The sequence below is a fragment of the Armigeres subalbatus genome, chromosome 3 (genome assembly GCF_024139115.2).
Source record: "Armigeres subalbatus isolate Guangzhou_Male chromosome 3, GZ_Asu_2, whole genome shotgun sequence".
NCBI lineage: Eukaryota > Metazoa > Arthropoda > Insecta > Diptera > Culicidae > Armigeres > Armigeres subalbatus.
This window is the reverse complement of record NC_085141.1, coordinates 51,723,428-51,743,066: the sequence shown is the minus strand read 5'-3', so window position 1 is coordinate 51,743,066 and position 19,639 is coordinate 51,723,428. Positions and strand designations below refer to the sequence as shown.

The 19,639-nt window shown below is 48.2% G+C and overlaps 1 protein-coding gene across 3 annotated transcripts in view; it reads left to right on the top strand.

Annotated features, from left to right (window-relative positions):
- The first annotated feature begins 7,611 nt into the window (after nucleotides 1-7,611).
- The window catches only part of LOC134225217 (E3 ubiquitin-protein ligase RNF13), a 40,727-nt gene continuing 28,699 nt past the window's right edge, over nucleotides 7,612-19,639 (top strand). Inside the window, exons 1-2 of one of the 3 annotated variants that reach the window (XM_062705097.1) lie at nucleotides 7,612-8,088; nucleotides 8,190-8,286. The gene's annotated coding sequence lies outside the window, so the exon portion shown is untranslated. Of the gene's footprint in view, nucleotides 8,287-19,639 lie in introns of all 3 variants that reach the window. The other 2 variants (XM_062705096.1, XM_062705095.1) reach the window with 2 other exon arrangements.

Below are 19,639 nucleotides of genomic sequence, written 5' to 3'. Positions count from 1 at the left end.
ATAATGGAATTTTGACAATAAAATCACATGAGAAATAATGGTTTTCCACTATAAAATGAATGGTAAATGGGACTTTTACAATTAAAAAGGGGGGTTGATATGTATCTTTACAATAAAAAAATCGAAAATTTTCCATACAAAATTCGGAGCAAAACAATTGATTTTACGGTTCTTCAATGGGATGTTTTCGAGCGACAAAACAATAGAAAACATTGTGTTTTAAATGTTTTCAATTACTGTTTCTATTGTTTTACAATAGAAATACAACAGGATTTAGAATACATTATACTACAATATTACAATAAAAATACAATACAATTAATTGTTTCACAAATTATTTTATTTTCCTTCGGTTGTTTAGCATATCTTTAGACGAATCCAGCGCACTACTTCCAGTTGAGTGGGTTGCCTGTATATGGAGAAAAATCCAACATCGATTTAAAAAGCATACTAACTTTGTTCCGAATAGACAATATACAATAGACCTGTGAAAAATGTAAATTATAGAAGAATGTCAGTTTTATTAGAAAAAATACGTCGAGAAGAAAAGAAAAAAATACCTGCATCAGTTCTTATTATATCCCGTTGGTGAGATTGACCAATGGTAGCCACTGAACGATCTTGAATCAGTGACCAGCAAGCAGCAGTATTTTATTTATCATAAGCTTCATTTCTGTAAAGAAACAAGTACACATGTTACCAGGCATGTCATCAGGTAGTATGGTGATAAAATTTTCATTTATTTTTTGATCGGGATGAACCACTGCGTACATTACATACATTGAACTTTTGTAATACAGTAGACGTTCGGTAACTGCAAGTCATTTAACTGCAATTCGATAGTTGCAACAGTTTTGCAGTTATCGGATCGCTAAACTTCAAACTGGTGTCAGACTCAATGACAGCTGCATTGCGCTGCACATTTAGATGCTCTTCTATTGCATCTGACGTCGATTGACAACCGTTTGACGTCTAGAATGCGTTGCAGTTATCGAACTGCATTCGTTAACTGAAAAGTAAACATTTTGCAGTTATCGAACGGCTTCTGTATAAGATTACGATTACCAGTGGTGAGTATAAACCGTTTGTCAGCGCAGTATCATTACTTGACACTTCACCGATCGCTACTAAACGCGCTGCTAAAACAGTAGCGCAGCTAACAGGTGACCAAATTGACCAAATAACAGCGCTACTATTTGATGAACTATCAAACGTCGAACGTCACCGATACGGAATGCAGCCACCAAAATGATAACCGAAAATACCGAAAATAGTGACCGATGCGAAAAAGAGTGACTAATCTAAAATGACAGTACAGTATGCTCTAACGCGCTTCAACACTTCAGATACTTACCACGGTACAGAAGCCATAGTGATCTACCGCTTGCCCAGCAGCAGAAACTGTAATGAAAAAGACACTTTCTGCACCATACAGTTTCATTATTTTCATCTCTTCACTAATTATAAACAAACTGTACACGGTCAAATGAATCCAGCCATTCTCCGAGTAAAATGAAAAGCAAAAGTTTTTGTTCCCTTTCATTTTTTTTTTAAATCAAATTTGTATTGCATAACATTTCTAGACCTGCAACAAGACCTGCAATATGAAAATATATACTTGAGAATTGGTATAACATTTTTATTTATTTAACAAAAGCTATTGTAATTTTATTGCTTTCTATTGTTATTTCATCAATATAATAAATCCATGAAATATTCCAAAATATATTAATTCAATAACATTAGACGGATTTCCAGATCATCCAAACCGAATACTTTTAAAATTTGTTTAGTTTTTGGATGAGCTATACTAAACATAAGCGAACAATAAAAATATAATAGAATATATCGGAAACATTTAAATATATTGTTATTTTAATGTACGTACAATAAAGATCTTTTACAACCGTGAACATTTTACAAAAAGCATACAATAGTTTGTATTGTTTTCCACACAATCTATTGTATTTCAATGGGTTATGTCATACAAGTTACTGAAAATTTTTATCCGGGGAGCTTATCTTTTTTTAGAATGCTGCAGTCGAGGCTGCAGCGGTCTCGCAGGCTCGACTGCGAAGATAAACGATAGATAAACACGCTCTTTTTTTTCTACTCAATAGTGAGTAGTTTAGTACCAAATTTGGTCACCTGTCAGTCGCGACCGGTAAAGTGTCAAGTAATGATACTGCGCTGCCAAACGGCTAATGTTGTCGATGCAGATAAAATCAAGAATATGTATGAACTTGTCTCAACTACGTCGCTCGACTGAAACGTCGCTGGTCGCTGGCGATCCTTTCCAGAAAGTGCTCCAGCGACGCAGGCAAATTCAATGCATCGCTGCAGCACCAAACTGAAAAGCGATCGCTGGTTGAGCGACGGTCCAGCGATGTTCTAGCGATGACTCGCATAGACAATAGTATTAATACGCCCGGTAATCTAGCTCTAAAATTCGATAATCGATTTTCTTTTAGGGAACGATGAACGCCTAAGTTTTTCTTCCGACTCAAAAGTCGAAAGGAACATTGTTTAATTCACTTGTCATAAGACGAGTTAATACAATCCCATTGAATTCCACCACTTAATTGTATCTTGACAGATACGTATTTCGACCTCAAATGTAAGGCCGTCCTCAGTGTCTCGTACTTGACTCGACTCAAGTCGAGAGAGTCAAGTACGAGACACTGAGGACGGCCTTACATTTGAGCTCGAAATACGTATCTGTCAAGATACAATTAAGTGGTGGAATTCAATGGGATTGTATTAACTCGTCTTATGACAAGTGAAGACATTCCACTAAAAAGCTCAAAATAATTTTCTTATCATTGTTTAATTTGAAATTTAAAAATAGATGAAAAAGGTTCCTCAACATTTTCGGTCTTGTTTGACGTACGGAATAATATGATTCAAACGCAATAGCAAATCACTACAGAGCACTTCTGACTCAACCTCTGACAGTTAGGTAAGCTGCTCTTAATGCCGAGGTTCATTTTTTGTAAACATTACCCGCAGGGGATATTTTCTTCTTCGGTCCCGCCAGAGTAGACGCGCGGCGACTCACGCGAAGAAACAAAAAATATTATAAATAAACTGACAAATTGCACTGCGTCGCGTCTACTCTGGCTTCACCCTATTACAGAAAATCGGTACGTGTCGTCATCGTGATTTAGTTCATAGGGCACTGCACTGTCTATTTCTCGATGCAAAGAAATTAGAAAATAAGGCCAGTAAATGTCAAAATTTATGAAAAACGAAAGAGAAAGATAATTTTCCTTGCAGTGCTCTACACAGCAAAAAAAGAATATTACAAGACAAAATTTTCAAAACGACTTATCTGCTTTTGTAAACAAAGATTTAAACGACGATTTGACGAATCTGAGAGCTCTCCCACGCAAACCAACACCACCAATAGGTAGTTGAAGGTTTCCGCTACCTGTTGATGGTGTTGGTTTGCGTGGGAGAGCTATCAGATTCGTCAAATCGTCGTTTGAATCTTTGTTTACAAAAGCAGATAAGTCGTTTTGAAAATTTTGTCTTGATTACATCGAAATCGATGCAACCCGTTGAATGCATCGTCTGGAATTCCAAAGAGGAATTCATGTGGAATTCCGAAAGGGAACCTTTCCTAAACGAATTCTTCCATAATGTTGAAGGTTTTCTTTTAATTTAAAAAGATCTGAAACCCTGAATGATTTCTTCCTATATCCGAGAAAACCTCCAAGAGGAATCCCAAGAAAATAAAATTCGCAATACCAAGAGAAATTACTTAGGAAACCCAAGAAGAATCTCTGGAATTTAGAGATGATTCACTTCATAATTCTCTTTGCAATCCCAAGATCGTTCGCGTACAGATTTCCATCGTGCTCCAGAAGAAATTCTCGTCGCGATCTTGAAAGGATTCGAGATCCCGAGAAGATGCGCGTTTCGCTCCTGAATGGATTCCCAGTCGTGATTCCGAAAGGATTCCCGTTGTGATTTTAAAAGAATTGCCATCGAGATCCCGAAATAATTCCCATCACGCTTCCGAATGGATTCCCATCAAGATTCCGAAAGTATTCCCATCGCGATCTTAAATGGATTCCCATCGATAACCCGAATAGATTCGCGTCACGATCCCGAATGGATTTCCATCGAGTTTCCGAAAGGATTTTCGTCGTGCTCCCACAAAGATTCTCGTCGCGATCCCGAAAGAATTCCCTTCAAGATCTCGAAAGAACTCTCGTCGCGCTCCTGAAAGGATTCGCGTCGCGATCTCAGGAGTCCCGTCGCAATCGCGGAAGGATTCCCATCACGATTCCGAAAGTATTCCAGGCATGATTCCAAAAAGATTCCCGTCGCGATTCCGAAAAATATTCCGTCGTGCTCCCAAATGGATTCCCGATCCCATAATTATTCTCATTTATATCCCGAAAGGACTCTCGTCGTGCTCCTGAAAGGATTCCCGTTCGGATCCCGAAAGGATTCTTATCGTGATACTAAAAATATTCCCGTCGCTATCCCAAAATAATTCCCTTCGCGTTCCCGAATGGATTCCCATTGCTATCACGAAAAAATTCTCGATGCAATCCTGAAAGTATCTCCGTCGCGATTCCAGAAAGATTCCTATCACTATTGTAGTCGGGATTCTGAAAGTATTCCTGTCGAAAAAGACAGAATTTCCGTCGCGATTTTCGTTGTGATCCCGGAGGATTTCCGACGTGATTCCGAAAGTATTCCCGTCGCGATCTCTCAAGGATTCTCGTCGCGATTCTGAAAGGATTTCCGTTGTAAATACGTGGATTCACGTATAGTTTATAAATTACAATTACAATTCCGAAGTATTTCCGCCGTGATGAAATAATGTATCGTTGCTTGACAGTCAATGAATAAATGCATCTTTAAATACATCGTTCTAATTAGAGGCCTGAATAAAAGAAACGCGGATAGAAAATATGACTCTGCCAACACTGCATTCAATCTTCTTCATCAAAGAACAACACATGAAAAGAAAGAAATGGTTTATGTAGATAAAATCTCACAATCCGCTATTTTATGTGTCCACATCATATAACAATAGAATCTAATAAACAATGGAATTTCATTTCATAATCTATTAATGACTAGCATATATTATTGCAAACTAATGTAAATACATTCAATTTAGTTTATTGAAAAATGAAATAAAATCGAATTTGGCCGTTTTCAGTATTTGAGCCTACATTTTGGCTGCTTGACAGGTCTCCTGCTCGATTGGCTGCAGTTTTTTGACGGTTCGATTGGCGGCACATACCTATCCGCGTTTCTCTTATTCAGGCCTCTAATTCTAATGATCTAATGCAATTAGCATTTAATATTATTATTACACAAATGCAATGTAAATTCTCACTGGCGATTTTTCGTTTGTGTAATTTATAAGCGATGTAATAATACATGGAAATAAACGCTATATTACATCTTTTTTCAATGTTTAATGTCTCGACTTCCCTGGGCATAAAAGTATCATCGTGCTAGCCTCATGATATACGAATGCGAAAATGGTAACCTGCAGGTCTGATCTCCATTAAATTGTATGTGCGAGGATCATATAAAAAGGAATCGACTAGCGTTATCACGTATTCATGTGCAGCATTTGAAATTTATTTATCAACAACGATATTGCTTTTCTCACCGAAGAATAGACTCCCGTGCAAATTTGTCGAAGTACCAAAACAAATGCTCACACGTCCAATTCTATAGAAATTAGCGAAAGCACAATCCAAAACATCATTCTTGCACCTTATCTCACACCCCAAATAGCTTTTTCTTGCAGTGGAGTCGTCATCCATATATGGAGAAACTGGTGGGAACATATTTTGGTGGGACAATATTTTTTGCATGGGAGTCGAACACGGCGCAAAATTTGCAATATTTAATATGCAAATATATGAATTTCAACTTTAATCTATTTACATACGATTAGACCTGCTAGTGAATTTTATGTGCAAGGGTTGATAGTTGAAAATTATCAACACCTGCACATAAAACTCAATAGCGAACTAATAAACATTTTTGTGGTGGAATGTTGGTCACTCGATCATTTGGTCGCTTGTTTTTTTCTCTGATGGCGGGAAAGTGTAAGCTAATTCTGTTTTACGCATAGAATAAATATCTAGTAATAAGTTTTTATTTCCAGTTTAGTTGAAATGCTTGCCTTGGACTTGTGTGGATTGTGGATGCCTTGGACCATGGATTGACAATTTGACAATTTTAACAGCAGCCAGTTCGCTTTCCGCTTTCTTATTTTGCCGGTGAAAAAGATAGCTGCCATTTTCAATACTTCGAGAGAAAGGACTTCAGGTATACGCCTTCAAGCCGGAATGAAACGACTTCGAAACCTTCCCCCAGTATGCGACCGGTTGATTTTTCTGGCCGATGAGGTGATGTTTGTTCAGGAAGTGCCAATAGAAATTCTGGAGGAAATTTGTCACCAGGTGCTGAATCTTTTCTAGCAACCAAAAGCCGAATCACCACCAGTCTTTCACGGCCTCTGAGCAAATCATCGCTACTGATTAAACGCGTCAACATTTCCTCGGGTTCGGAAAAAAGATCGCCGGATATATATAATCCCCCACCGAAAACATCGGTTCTTCAACCAAGTCAAAAAGTAACAAATCCGAAATCAAAACACAAAACCACGGATCATCCACGTTGAAGATTACGGCACCGTTCCCATCTATGTTTTACATCAAGGGTCACCTACAACGCAGCCGCCACCCAATTACTCTACCCAATACCCTCTCCTTCAGGGCCGATTCCCTCTCAGCCATGACAGCATTACCCATATCCGCACTCAAATAATGATCCTGCAACAGATGCTTTGCATTGACCACAATGGCAATTGTGTTGCTACTGGGAAGCTTTGATTGTAATCATCATCGACATTATTTTAGCATAAAATAAAAAAAGTCATTCAAATGCCTTGTGTTTTTGTATATTCTTTTTTATAACCAACAAGAAACTAAACAGAATGCGTTTGGAATAACATTTGCAGTTGCATTTAGAGTATATTGGAAAAGCCAAATAAATTATATTAGAAGTGCATTTATTTTATATGTGCGTTGCACATAAAATTAAAGAGCCATCAAATTCTCAAGTTTTATGTGCATGATTCATAAAACTTATTTGCAAAGCTTCATTGCAAAAATATATGTGCGTTGCACATAAAATTTAGATGGTAATTAAGCTCAGTGTGGCTTAGAAATCTCGCAGTTAATAACTGTGGAAGTGCTTAATGAACACTAAGCTGCGAGGCGGCTCTGTCCCAGTGTGGGGATGTAATGCCAATAAGAAGAAGAGAAGTTTCAACGTTTACTTAGTTTTTTCCTCGGTTTGTTATATCGTATGTGTTACATCGATGCATTTTACAATTCTTTTTGCTGTGTATGAGAACTTTTTAACACATTAAAGAATGTTTTGGTGCCACAGTGCACGTTACAACGCGTTACCGCGGTTACTGAAAATAGACATTTTAAATGTCAATGTCAAACTATTCTTTTTTGTTTTGCTCCAAATTTTCAAAAGAATCAAACAACGAAGAGAAAAACTATCCATCCCTTTTCCACTTATGTCGATGGCTGGGGATGAGCAATCTTCCTCCCGTCACTACGTGAACGACAGTCGTTCGATACGGTTCTTAGCGTGCGGCGCAGTTTGCTGAAACGACGAAACGAATATCTAGTGACCGAACAAAAGTTTAATCATCAGTCCGCAAAAATTCGATTCGATTCCATTTTGGTTGTCCCGTGGTGGGACAAAAGGTAGCGGAAACGCGGAAATGTGAACCTACTTCGGAAATTAAAACGGATTACGGGACGAACAGGAAGTATAGCGCGCACGGCTCATCGTCGCGACGGGTGCCTTGGATCGGAACCAAGGGCCATTACTTTGTGATTGGGACAATTTTGTTTTCGTTTCGTTCGCAGAAAATACAATGGCGACTGTCGTCTTCGTCGCTGTGGAAAAGTGAATAATATTTTTATTTCATCGGGGAATGGAAGTGTTTTCAAGGTGTTGAAGGAAATTTCGATAGCGTATGCGGAAATGGTTTTTCGTTGGAGTGATTTTTCAATGGAGGTTGGAAAAATAAAACAGTAAAAGTCTGTAAAATTTAGTGGAAAACACTTCGGTGGCAATCAAAGTGTGTTTTTTTTTTGCATTTTGTGTCTTCTCAGCAGCAAACTGTTGTTTTTGTTTGAACAAAAAAATCGATTGGGTTCGTTTTCAGAATAAAGTTTTGAATTGGAATATTCCTGTCATCAATTCACTACCAAGGTAAGAAGTTTAATAATTTCTATAATTTATTGATTATACAGTATACCTAATTTTAGCTTCGAAATATCGATAATAGTTAAAAATGTCAAGATACTACTTTTGCATCAACTGTCAAGATTGAAAAATGTTTGTTTCTCCTGTTACGAAATCACTTCATCTGTTTTTGTTGTAACGTTGATTTCCTACAGACTGATGTTAGTAATGGGGCTGACGAGTAATTTAGAAGTGTAATTGATACTAATTGTTGTTACAGATTCGAAAATTCAGCAGCATCATATTTATGTAAATATTTCTATACACGACTTATAAAATCAATAGAACAATAAATTATTTAGGCCAGTTAAATTAGTATCCGATGCATCGTGTTCAAATGGTTTCTGTTGAAATATTATTATTGTTACGTAGATTACAATAACTTCTCAGATGGTTTCCGGAATAGTATATTGTTATCCTATTTATTAGCTGTGATGATACACCCCGTGCAAAATTCAAGGTTCAAATTAGTTACCATAAAAACCTATTTTTCATTCATAGGTCCTTTTGCTTAACACCCTAGTCTAGCAAACACGGAATAAAATTAGTAAGTGGAAGAAACTATTGAAAAGCCATTGAATTTTAAAACCGTTTTAGAAAAAGGTTTGCGAACTTTCTCCGAAGTTAGGTTAAAATACTTCACTCTTCCATTTACTTCCGCTATATTCACTTTTGTATCAACAGATGCGTATTTCGTTTTCTGGACAGTATGGACTATATCCAAGGGCTTGACGATCCCTCCCCTGGCCATCTGCGAATTGTGGGGCTTGCCTAGGATGTGGTGGCGTTTGACAGTGGGCCCTGTTGAACTCCTATAAAAAGCTGCATCTATCCGCAAGTAGGTCTCACCAATGGCCGACCGTGTGCCACCCAAAGCGCACAAGCCCAAGTCCTGGTGTCAGGTGGGACACAAAACAGACCTGACACGACGGCCCTCCGACGAGACAGGAGGTTTGCGCAGGCCCAATATGTCGCCTGGAAAACCAATAATTACGAGCAATATAAGAGATAATACGACTCGATGTATTCGCCAAAGACCTAGGCGACGAATAAAGGATTACGATTAGAAGCTTGGAACATGGGACTGCAAGTCGCTAGGCTTCGCTGGTTGCGACAAGATTCTGTGTGGAAAAGCGGGCATCGAGCGGCTATCTTCTATTCTCTAGACTGTGGCACCACCAACGAGCTGGGAACCGGCTTCATAGTGCTGGACAAGATGTGCCAACGCATGATTGGGTGGCAGCCAATCAACGCAAGGATGTGTAAGCTGAAGATACAAGGCCGTTTCTTCAACTATAGCATCATCAACGTGCACTGCGCTTACACGAAGGGAGACCCGACGACGAGGAAGAAGCGTTCTACGCACAGCTGGAGCTACAAGCGAGTAGAAGTAAGCACCGTAGTAAAATAAGTTAATGTACCTACGCCTAGTATAAATAGTGTAAGCTGCGATCATTTTCTTCAAGTCGAGTCAAGTACGAGACATTGAAGACGGCCTTACTGTTGAGGTCGAAAAACGTATCTGTCAAAGGTACAATAAAGTAGTGGAATTAAATGGAATTGTACAAACTCGACTAACTAAAGCTTTTCACTGTAACAAACTGGTTACCAAGGGTGTTACTACGTTCCGTATCAAGGAAACGCTTGCAGCCGATTGCTATTAAGATAACACTCCCTCTCAATCGATGTTCCGTTCCTGTTTCTAAAGGAGGCTTCCAGGCATGTTGAAAGGAGGCTTCCAGGCCTCTTGAAAGGAAGCTTCCAGGCCTCTTGAAAGGAGGTTTTCAGGCCTCTTGAAAGGAGGTTTCCAGGCCTCTTGAAAGGAGGTTTCCAGGCCTATTGAAAAGAGGCTTCCAGGCCTCTTGAAAAGAGGCTTCCAGACCTCTTGAAAGGAGGCTTCCAGGCCTCTTGAAAGGAGGTTTCCAGGCCTCTTGAAAGAAGGCTTGCAGGCCTCTTGAAAGAAGGCTTGCAGGCCTCTTGAAAGGAGGCTTCCAGCCCTCTTGAAAAGAGGCTTCCAGCCCTCTTGAAAAGAGGCTTCCGAGCCTCTTGAAAGGAGGCTTCCGGGCCTCTTGAAAGGAGGCTTCGGGCCTCTTGAAAGGAGGCTTCGGGCCTCTTGAAAGGAGGCTTCGGGCCTCTTGAAAGGAGGCTTCCGGGCCTCTTGAAAGGAGGCTTCCGGGCCTCTTGAAAGGAGGCTTCCGGGCCTCTTGAAAGGAGGCCTCCGGGCCTCTTGAAAGGAGGCCTCCGGGCCTCTTGAAAGGAGGCCTCCGGGCCTCTTGAAAGGAGGCCTCCGGGCCTCTTGAAAGGAGGCCTCCGGGCCTCTTGAAAGGAGGCCTCCGGGCCTCTTGAAAGGAGGCCTCCGGGCCTCTTGAAAGGAGGCTTCGGGGCCTGTTGAAAGGAGGCTTCCGGGCCTCTTGAAAGGAGGCTTCCGGGCCTCTTGAAAGGAGGCTTCCGGGCCTCTTGAAAGGAGGCTTCCAGGCCTCTTGAAAGGAGGCTTCCGGGCCTCTTGAAAGGAGGCTTCCGGGCCTCTTGAAAGGAGGCTTCCGGGCCTCTTGAAAGGAGGTTTCCGAACCTTTTAAAAGGAGGCTGCCGGGCCTATTTAAAGGAGGCTTCCAGGCCCCTTGAAAGGACGCTTCCGGGCCTCTTGAAAGGAGGCTTCCGGGCCTCATGAAAGGAGGCTTCCTCGAAAGGAGGCTTCCGGGCCTCTTGAAAGGAGGCTTCCGGGCCTCTTGAAAGGAGGCTTCCGGGCCTCTTGAAAGGAGGCTTTCGCGCCTTTTGAAAGGAGGCTTCCGGGCCTCTTGAAAGGAGGCTTCCGGGCCTCTTGAAAGGAGGCTTCCAGGCCTCTTGAAAGGAGGCTTCCAGGCCTCTTGAAAGGAAGCTTCCAGGCCTCTTGAAAGGAGGCTTCCAGGCCCCTTGAAAGGAGGCTTCCAGGCCCCTTGAAAGGAGGTTTCCAGGCCTCTTGAAAGGAGGCTTCCGGGCCTCTTGAAAGGAGGCTTCCAGACCTCTTGAAAGGAGGCTTCCGGGCTTCTTGAAAGGAGGCTTCCGGGCCTCTTGAAAGGAGGCTTCCGGCCCTCTTGAAAACAGGCTTCCGGCCCTCTTGAAAGGAGGCTTCCGGGCCTCTTGAAAAGAGGCTTCCGGGCCTCTAGAAATGAGGCTTCCGGGCCTCTTGAAAGGAGGCTTCCAAGCCTCTTGAAAGGAAGCTTCCAGGCCTCTTGAAAGGAGGCTTCCAGGCCCCTTGAAAGGAGGTTTTCAGGCCTCTTGAAAGGAAGCTTCCGGGCCACTTGAAAGGAGGCTCCCGGGCCTCTTGAAAGGAAGCTTCCGGGCCACTTGAAAGGAGGCTTCCGGGCCTCTTGAAAGGAGGCTCCCGGGCCTCTTGAAAGGAGGCTCCCGGGCCTCTTGAAAGGAGGCTCCCGGGCCTCTTGAAAGGAGGCTCCCGGGCCTCTTGAAAGGAGGCTTCCGGCCTCTTGAAAGGAGGCTTCCGGGCATCTTGAAAGGAAGCTTCCGGGCCTCTTGAAAGGAGGCTTCCGGGCCTCTTGAAAGGATGCTTCCGGGCCTCTTGAAAAGAGGATTCCGGGCCTCTTGAAAGGAGGCTTCCGGGCCTCTTGAAAGGAGGCTTCCAGGCCTCTTGAAATGAGGCTGCCGAGCCTCTTGAAAGGAGGCTTCCGGGCCTCTTGAAAGGAAGCTTCTGAGCCTTCTGAAAGGAGGCTTCCGAGCCTTCTGAAAGGAGGCTTCCGAGCCTTCTGAAAGGAGGCTTCCGAGCCTTCTGAAAGGAGACTTCCGGGCCTCTTGAAAGGAGGCTTCCGGGCCTCTTGAAAGGAGGCTTCCGAGCCTTCTGAAAGGAGGCTTCCGAGCCTTCTGAAAGGAGGCTTCCAGGCCTTTGAAAGGAGGCTTCCGGGCCTCTTGAAAGGAGGCTTCCGGGCCTCTTGAAAGGAGGCTTCCGGGCCTCTTGAAAGGAGGCTTCCGGGCCTCTTGAAGGAGGCTTCCGGGCCTCTTGAAAGGAGGCTTCCGGGCCTCTTGAAAGGAGGCTTCCGGGCCTCTTGAAAGGAGGCTTCAGACCCTCTTTCAAGGAGGCTTCAGGGCCTCATGAAAGGAGGCTTCAGGGCCTTTGAAAGGAGGCCTGGGCCTCTTGAAAGGAGGCTTCCTGGTCCCCTTGAAAGGATGCTTCCGGGCCTCTTGTAAGGAGGCTTCCGGGCCTCTTGTAAGGAGGCTTCCGGGCCTCTTGTAAGGAGGCTTCCGGGCCTCTTGAAAGGAGGCTTCCGGGCCTCTTGAAAGGAGGCTTCCGGGCCTCTTGAAAGGAGGCCTCTTGAAAGGAGGCTTCCGGGGCTCGTGATAGGATGCTCCGGGACCTCTTGAAAGGAGGCTTCCGGGCCTCTTGAAAGGAGGCTTCCGGGCCTCTTGAAAGGAGGCTTCCGGGCCTCTTGAAAGGAGGCTTCCGGGCCTCTTGAAAGGAGGCTTCCGGGCCTCTTGAAAGGAGGCTTCCGGGCCTCTTGAAAGGACGCTTTCGAGCCTTCTGAAAGGACGCTTCCGAGCCTTCTGAAAGGAGGCTTCCGAGCCTTCTGAAAGGAGGCTTCCGGGCCTCTTGAAAGGAGGCTTCCGGGCCTCTTGAAAGGAGGCTTCTGAGCTTTCTGAAAGGACGCTTCCGAGCCTTCTGAAAGGAGGCTTCCGAGCCTTCTGAAAGGAGGCTTCCGGGCCTCTTGAAAGGAGGCTTCCGGGCATCTTGAAAGGAGGCTTCCGGGCCTCTTGAAAGGAGGCTTCCGGGCCTCTTGAAAGGAGGCTTCCGGGTCTCTTGAAAGGAGGCTTCCGGGCCTCTTGAAAGGAGGCTTCCGGGCCTCTTGAAAGGAGGCTTCCAGGCCTCTTGAAAGGAGGCTTCCGAGCCTCTTGAAAGGAGGCTTGGGCCTCTTGAAAGGAGGCTTCCGGGCCTCTTTAAAGGAGGCTTCCGGGCCTGTTGAAAGGAGGCTTCCGGGTCTCTTTAAAGGAGGCTTCCGGGTTTCTTGAAAGGAGACTTCCAGGCCCCTTGAAAGGAGGCTTCCAGGCCCCTTGTAAGGAGGCTTCCAGGCCCCTTGTAAGGACGCTTCTGGGCCTTTTGAAAGGAGGCTTCCGGGCCTCTTGAAAGGAGGCTTCCGGGCCTCTTGAAAGGAGGCTTCCGGGCCTCTTGAAAGGAGGCTTCCGGGCCTCTTGAAAGGAGGCTTCCGGGCCTCTTGAAAGGAGGCTTCCGGGCCTCTTGAAAGGAGGCTTCCGGGCCTCTTGAAAGGAGGCTTCCGGGCCTCTTGAAAGGAGGCTCCCGCGCCCCTTGAAAGGAGGCTTCCGGGCCTCTTGAAAGGAGGCTTCCGGGCCTCTTGAAAGGAGGCTTCCGGGCCTCTTGAAAGGAGGCTTCCGGGCCTCTTGAAAGGAGGCTTCCGGGCCTCTTGAAAGGAGGCTTCCGGGCCTCTTGAAAGGAGGCTTCCGGGCCTCTCGGAAGGAGGCTGCCGGGCCGCTTGAAAGGAGGCTTCCGGGCCTCTTGAAAGGAGGCTTCCGGGCCGCTTGAAAGGGGGCTTCGGGCCTCTTGAAAGGAGGCTTCCGGGCCTCTTGAAAGGAGGCTTCAGGCCTCTTGAAAGGAGGCCTGGGCCTCTTGAAAGGAGGCTTCCGGGCCTCTTAAAACGGGGCTTCCGCGCCTCGGGAAAGGGGGCTGCCCGGCCTCGTGAAAGGAGGCTTCCGGGCCTCTTGAAAGGAGGCTTCCGGGCCTCTTGAAAGGAGGCTTCCGGGCCTCTTGAAAGGAGGCTTCCGGGCTTCTTGAAAGGAGGCTTCCGGGCTTCTTGAAAGGAGGCTTCCGGGCCTCTTGAAAGGAGGCTTCCGGGCCTCTTGAAAGGAGGCTTCCGGGCCTCTTGAAAGGAGGCTTCCGGGCCTCTTGAAAGGAGGCTTCCGGGCCTCTTGAAAGGAGGCTTCCGGGCCTCTTGAAAGGAGGCTTCCGGGCCTCTTGAAAGGAGGCTTCCGGGCCTCTTGAAAGGAGGCTTCCGGGCCTCTTGAAAGGAGGCTTCCGGGCCTCTTGAAAGGAGGCTTCCGGACCTCTTGAAAGGAGGCTTCCTTGCCTCTTGAAAGGAGGCTTCCGGGCCTCTTGAAAGGAGGCTTCCGGTCACATTCGCCGTCATACCAGTCGTTTCTCTGATCCGGAGCCACCGTGCCTAGTGCAGCGGTTGCGGTGCTTCCAATGGCGGATCGAATATCTCTCCAGCCATCTTCAAGAGATGCTGCGCCTAGCTGCTCTTCCGTTGGGAGTGCCACTTCCAGCTGCTGCGCGTAGTTTTGGGCTAGTCTACCGTCTTGTAGTAGCTCAATGTTAAGCCGCTGAGAGGAGGCTTCCGAGCCTTTTGAAAGGAGGCTTCCGGGCCTCTTGAAAGGAGGCTTCCGGGCCTCTTGAAAGGAGGCTTCCGGGCCACTTGAAAGGAGGCTTCCGGGCCTTTTGAAAGGACGCTTCCGGGCCTCTTGAAAGGAGGCTTCCAGGCCTCTTAAAAGGAGGCTTCCAGGCCTCTTGAAAGGAGGCTTCCGGGCCTCTTGAAAGGAGGCTTCCGGGCCTCTTGAAAGGAGGCTTCTGGGCCTCTTGAAAGGAGGCTTCTGGGCCTCTTGAAAGGAGGCTTCCGGGCCTCTTGAAAGGAGGCTTCCGGGCCTCTTGAAAGGAGGCTTCCGGGCCTCTTGAAAGGAGGCTTCCGGGCCTCTTGAAAGGAGGCTTCCGGGCCTCTTGAAAGGAGGCTTCCGGGCCTCTTGAAAGGAGGCTTCCGGGCCTCTTGAAAGGAGGCTTCCGGGCCTCTTGAAAGGAGGCTTCCGGGCCTCTTGAAAGGAGGCTTCCGGGCCTCTTGAAAGGAGGCTTCCGGGCCTCTTGAAAGGAGGCTTCCGGGCCTCTTGAAAGGAGGCTTCCGGGCCTCTTGAAAGGAGGCTTCCGGGCCTCTTGAAAGGAGGCTTCCGGGCTTCTTGAAAGGAGGCTTCCGGGCCTTTTGAAAGGAGGCTTCCGGGCCTCTTGAAAGGAGGCTTCCAGGCCTCTTAAAAGGAGGCTTCCAGGCCTCTTAAAAGGAGGCTTCCAGGCCTCTTGAAAGGAGGCTTCCGGGCCTCTTGAAAGGAGGCTTCCGGGCCTCTTGAAAGGAGGCTTCCGGGCCTCTTGAAAGGAGGCTTCCGGGCCTCTTGAAAGGAGGCTTCCGGGCCTCTTGAAAGGAGGCTTCCGGGCCTCTTGAAAGGAGGCTTCCGGGCCTCTTGAAAGGAGGCTTCCGGGCCTCTTGAAAGGAGGCTTCCGGGCCTCTTGAAAGGAGGCTGGCGGGCGTCTTGAAAGGAGGCTTCCGGGCCTCTTGAAAGGAGGCTTCCGGGCCTCTTGAAAGGAGGCTTCCGGGCCTCTTGAAAGGAGGCTTCCGGGCCTCTTGAAAGGAGGCTTCCGGGCCTCTTGAAAGGAGGCTTCCGGGCCTCTTGAAAGGAGGCTTCCGGGCCTCTTGAAAGGAGGCTTCCGGGCCTCTTGAAAGGAGGCTTCGGGGACTCTTGAAAGGAGGCTTCAGGGCCTCTTGAAAGGAGGCTTCCGGGCCTCTTGAAAGGAGGCTTCCGGGCCTCTTGAAAGGAGGCTTCCGGGCCTCTTGAAAGGAGGCTTCCGGGCCTCTTGAAAGGAGGTTTCCGGGCCTCTTGGAAGAAGGTTTTGGGCCTCTTGAAAGAGGCTTCCGGGCCTCTTGAAAGGAGGCTTCTGGGCCTCTTGAAAGGAGGCTTCCGGGCCTCTTGAAAGGAGGCTTCCGGGCCTCTTGAAAGGAGGCTTCCGGGCCTCTTGAAAGGAAGCTGCCGGGCCTCTTGAAAGGAGGCTTCCGAGCCTTTTGAAAGGAGGCTTCCATGCCTCTTGAAAGGAGGCTTCGGATCATCTTGAAAGGAGGCTTCGGAGCCTCTTGAAAGGAGGTGTCCGGGCCTCTTGAAAGGAGGCTTCCAGGCCTCTTGAAAGGAGGCGTCCGGACCTCTTGAAATGAGGCGTCCTGGCCTCTTGAAAGGAGACTTCCGGGCCTCTTGAAAGGAGGCTTCGGGCCTCTTGAAAGGAGGCTTCCAGGCCTCTTGAAAGGAGGCTTCCGGGCCTCTTGAAAGGAGGCTTCCGGGCCTCTTGAAAGGAGGCTTCGGGCCTCTTGAAAGGAGGCTTCGGGCCTCTTGAAAGGAGGCTTCCGGGCCTCTTGAAAGGAGGCTTGGGCCTCTTGAAAGGAGGCTTCCGGGCCTCTTGAAAGGAGGTTTCAGGCCTCTTGAAAGGAGGCTTCCGGGCCTCTTGAAAGGAGGCTTCCGGGCCTCTTGAAAGGAGGCTTCCTCGCCTCATGACAGGAGGCTTCTGGCCTCTTGAAAGGAGGCTTGGGCCTCTTGAAAGGAGGCTTCCGGGCCTCTTGAAAGGAGGCTTCCGGGCCTCTTGAAAGGAGGCTTCCGGGCCTCTTGAAAGGAGGGTTCCGGGCCTCTTGAAAGGAGGCTTCCGGGCCTCTTGAAAGGAGGCTTAAGTGCCTCTTGAAACGAGGCTTCCGGACCTCTTGAAAGGAGGCTTCCGGGCCTCTTGAAAGGAGGCTTCCGGGCCTCTTGAAAGGAGGCTTCCGGGCCTCTTGAAAGGAGGCTTCCGGGCCTCTTGAAAGGAGGCTTCCGGTCACATTCGCCGTCATACCAGTCGTTTCTCTGATCCGGAGCCACCGTGCCTAGTGCAGCGGTTGCGGTGCTTCCAATGGCGGATCGAATATCTCTCCAGCCATCTTCAAGAGATGCTGCGCCTAGCTGCTCTTCCGTTGGGAGTGCAACTTCCAGCTGCTGCGCGTAGTCTTGGGCTAGTCTACCGTCTTGTAGCCGCTCAATGTTAAGCCGCTGAGAGGAGGCTTCCGAGCCTTTTGAAAGGAGGCTTCCGGGCCTCTTGAAAGGAGGCTTCCGGGCCTCTTGAAAGGAGGCTTCCGGGCCTCTTGACAGGAGGCTTCCGGGCCTCTTGAAAGGATGCTTCCAGGCCTATTGAAAGGAGGCTTCCGGGCCTTTTGAAAGGAGGCTTTCCGGCCTCTTGAAAAGAGGTTTCCAGGCCTCTTAAAAGGAGGCTTCCGGGCCTCTTGAAAGGAGGTTCCGGGCCTCTTGAAAGGAGGCTTCCGGGCCTCTTGAAAGAAGGCTTCCGGGCCTCTTGAAAGGAGGCTTCCGGGCCTCTTGAATGGAGGCTTCCGGGCCTCTTGAAAGGAGGCTTCCGGGCCTCTTGAATGGAAGCTTCCGGGCCTCTTGAAAGGAGGCTTCTGGGCCTCTTTAAAGGAGGCTTCTGGGCCTCTTTAAAGGAGGCTTCTGGGCCTCTTTAAAGGAGGCTTCTGGGCCTCTTGAAAGGAGGCTTCTGGGCCTCTTGAAAGGAGGCTTCTGGGCCTCTTGAAAGGAGGCCTGGGCCTCTTGAAAGGAGGCTTCCGGGCCTCTTGAAAGGAGGCTTCCGGGCCTCTTGAAAGGAGGCTTCGGGCCTCTTGAAAGGAGGCTTCGGGCCTCTTGAAAGGAGGCTTCCGGGCCTCTTGAAAGGAGGCTTCCGGCCTCTTGAAAGGAGGCTTCCAGGGCCTCTTGAAAGGAGGCTTCCGGGCTTCTTGAAAGGAGGCTTCCGGGGCTTTTGTAAGGACGCTTCCGGGGCTCTTGAAAGGAGGCTTCCAGGCCTCTTAAAAGGAGGCTTCCAGGCCTCTTAAAAGGAGGCTTCCGAGACACTTGAGAGATGGCTTTCGGGGCTTGTGAAAGGAGGCTTCTGGGCATCTTGAAAGGAGGCTTCCGAGGCCTCTTGAAAGGAGGCTTCTGGCCTCTTGAAAGGAGGCTGGGCCTCTTGAAAGGAGGCTTCCGGCCTCTTGAAAGGAGGCTTCCGGGCCTCTTGAAAGGAGGCCTGGGCCTCTTGAAAGGAGGCTTCCGGGCCTCTTGAAAGGAGGCTTCCGGGCCTCTTGAAAGGAGGCTTCCGGGCCTCTTGAAAGGAGGCTTCCGGGCCTCTTGAAAGGAGGCTTCCGGGCCTCTTGAAAGGAGGCTTCCGGGCCTCTTGAAAGGAGGCTCCTGGGCCTCTTGAAAGGAGGCTTCCGGGCCTCTTGAAAGGAGGCTTCCGGGCCTCTTGAAAGGAGGCTTCCGGGCCTCTTGAAAGGAGGCTTCCAGGCCTCTTGAAAGGAGGTTTCCGGGCCTCTTGAAAGGAGGCTTCCGGGCCTCTTGAAAGGAGATTTCGAGCCTCTTGAAAGGAGGCTTCGGGCCTCTTGAAAGGAGGCTTCGGGGCCTCTTGAAAGGAGGCTTCCGGGCCTCTTGAAAGGAGGCTTCTGGGCCTGTTGAAGGGGGGCTTCGGGGCCTCTTGAAGGGAGGGTTCTGGGGCTGTTGGAAGGAGGGTTCCGGGCCTCTTGAAAGGAGGCTTCCGGGCCTCTTGAAAGGAGGCTTCCGGGCCTCTTGAAAGGAGGCTTCCGGGCCTCTTGAAAGGAGGCTTCCGGGCCTCTTGAAAGGAGGCTTCCGGGCCTCTTGAAGGGAGGCTTCTGGGCCTCTTGAAAGGAGGCTTCGGGCCTCTTGAAAGGAGGCTTCTGGGCCTCTTGAAAGGAGGCTTCCTGGGCCTCTTGAAAGGAGGCTTCCGGGCCTTCTGAAAGGAGTCTTAAGTGCCTCTTGAAACGAGGCTTCCGGACCTCTTGAAGGAAAGTTTCCAGGCCTCCTGAAAGGAGGCTTCCGGGCCTCTTGAAAGGAGGCTTCCGGGCCTCTTGAAAGGAGGCTTCCGGTCACATTCGCCGTCATACCAGTCGTTTCTCTGATCCGGAGCCACCGTGCCTAGTGCAGCGGTTGCGGTGCTTCCAATGGCGGATCGAATATCTCTCCAGCCATCTTCAAGAGATGCTGCGCCTAGCTGCTCTTCCGTTGGGAGTGCAACTTCCAGCTGCTGCGCGTAGTCTTGGGCTAGTCTACCGTCTTGTAGCCGCTCAATGTTAAGCCGCTGAGAGGAGGCTTCCGAGCCTTTTGAAAGGAGGCTTCCGGGCCTCTTGAAAGGAGGCTTCCGGGCCTCTTGAAAGGAGGCTTCCGGGCCTCTTGACAGGAGGCTTCCGGGCCTCTTGAAAGGATGCTTCCAGGCCTATTGAAAGGAGGCTTCCGGGCCTTTTGAAAGGAGGCTTTCCGGCCTCTTGAAAAGAGGTTTCCAGGCCTCTTAAAAGGAGGCTTCCGGGCCTCTTGAAGGTAGACTTCCGGGCCTCTTGAAAGTAGGCTTTCGAGCCTCTTGAAAGGAGGCTTCCGGGCCTCTTGAAAGGAGACTTGCGGGCCTCCTAAATGGAGGCTTCCGGGCCTCTTGAATGGAGGCTCCCGGGCCTCTTGAATGGAAGCTTCCGGGGCTCTTGAATGAAGGCTTTCGGGCCTTTTGAATGAAGGC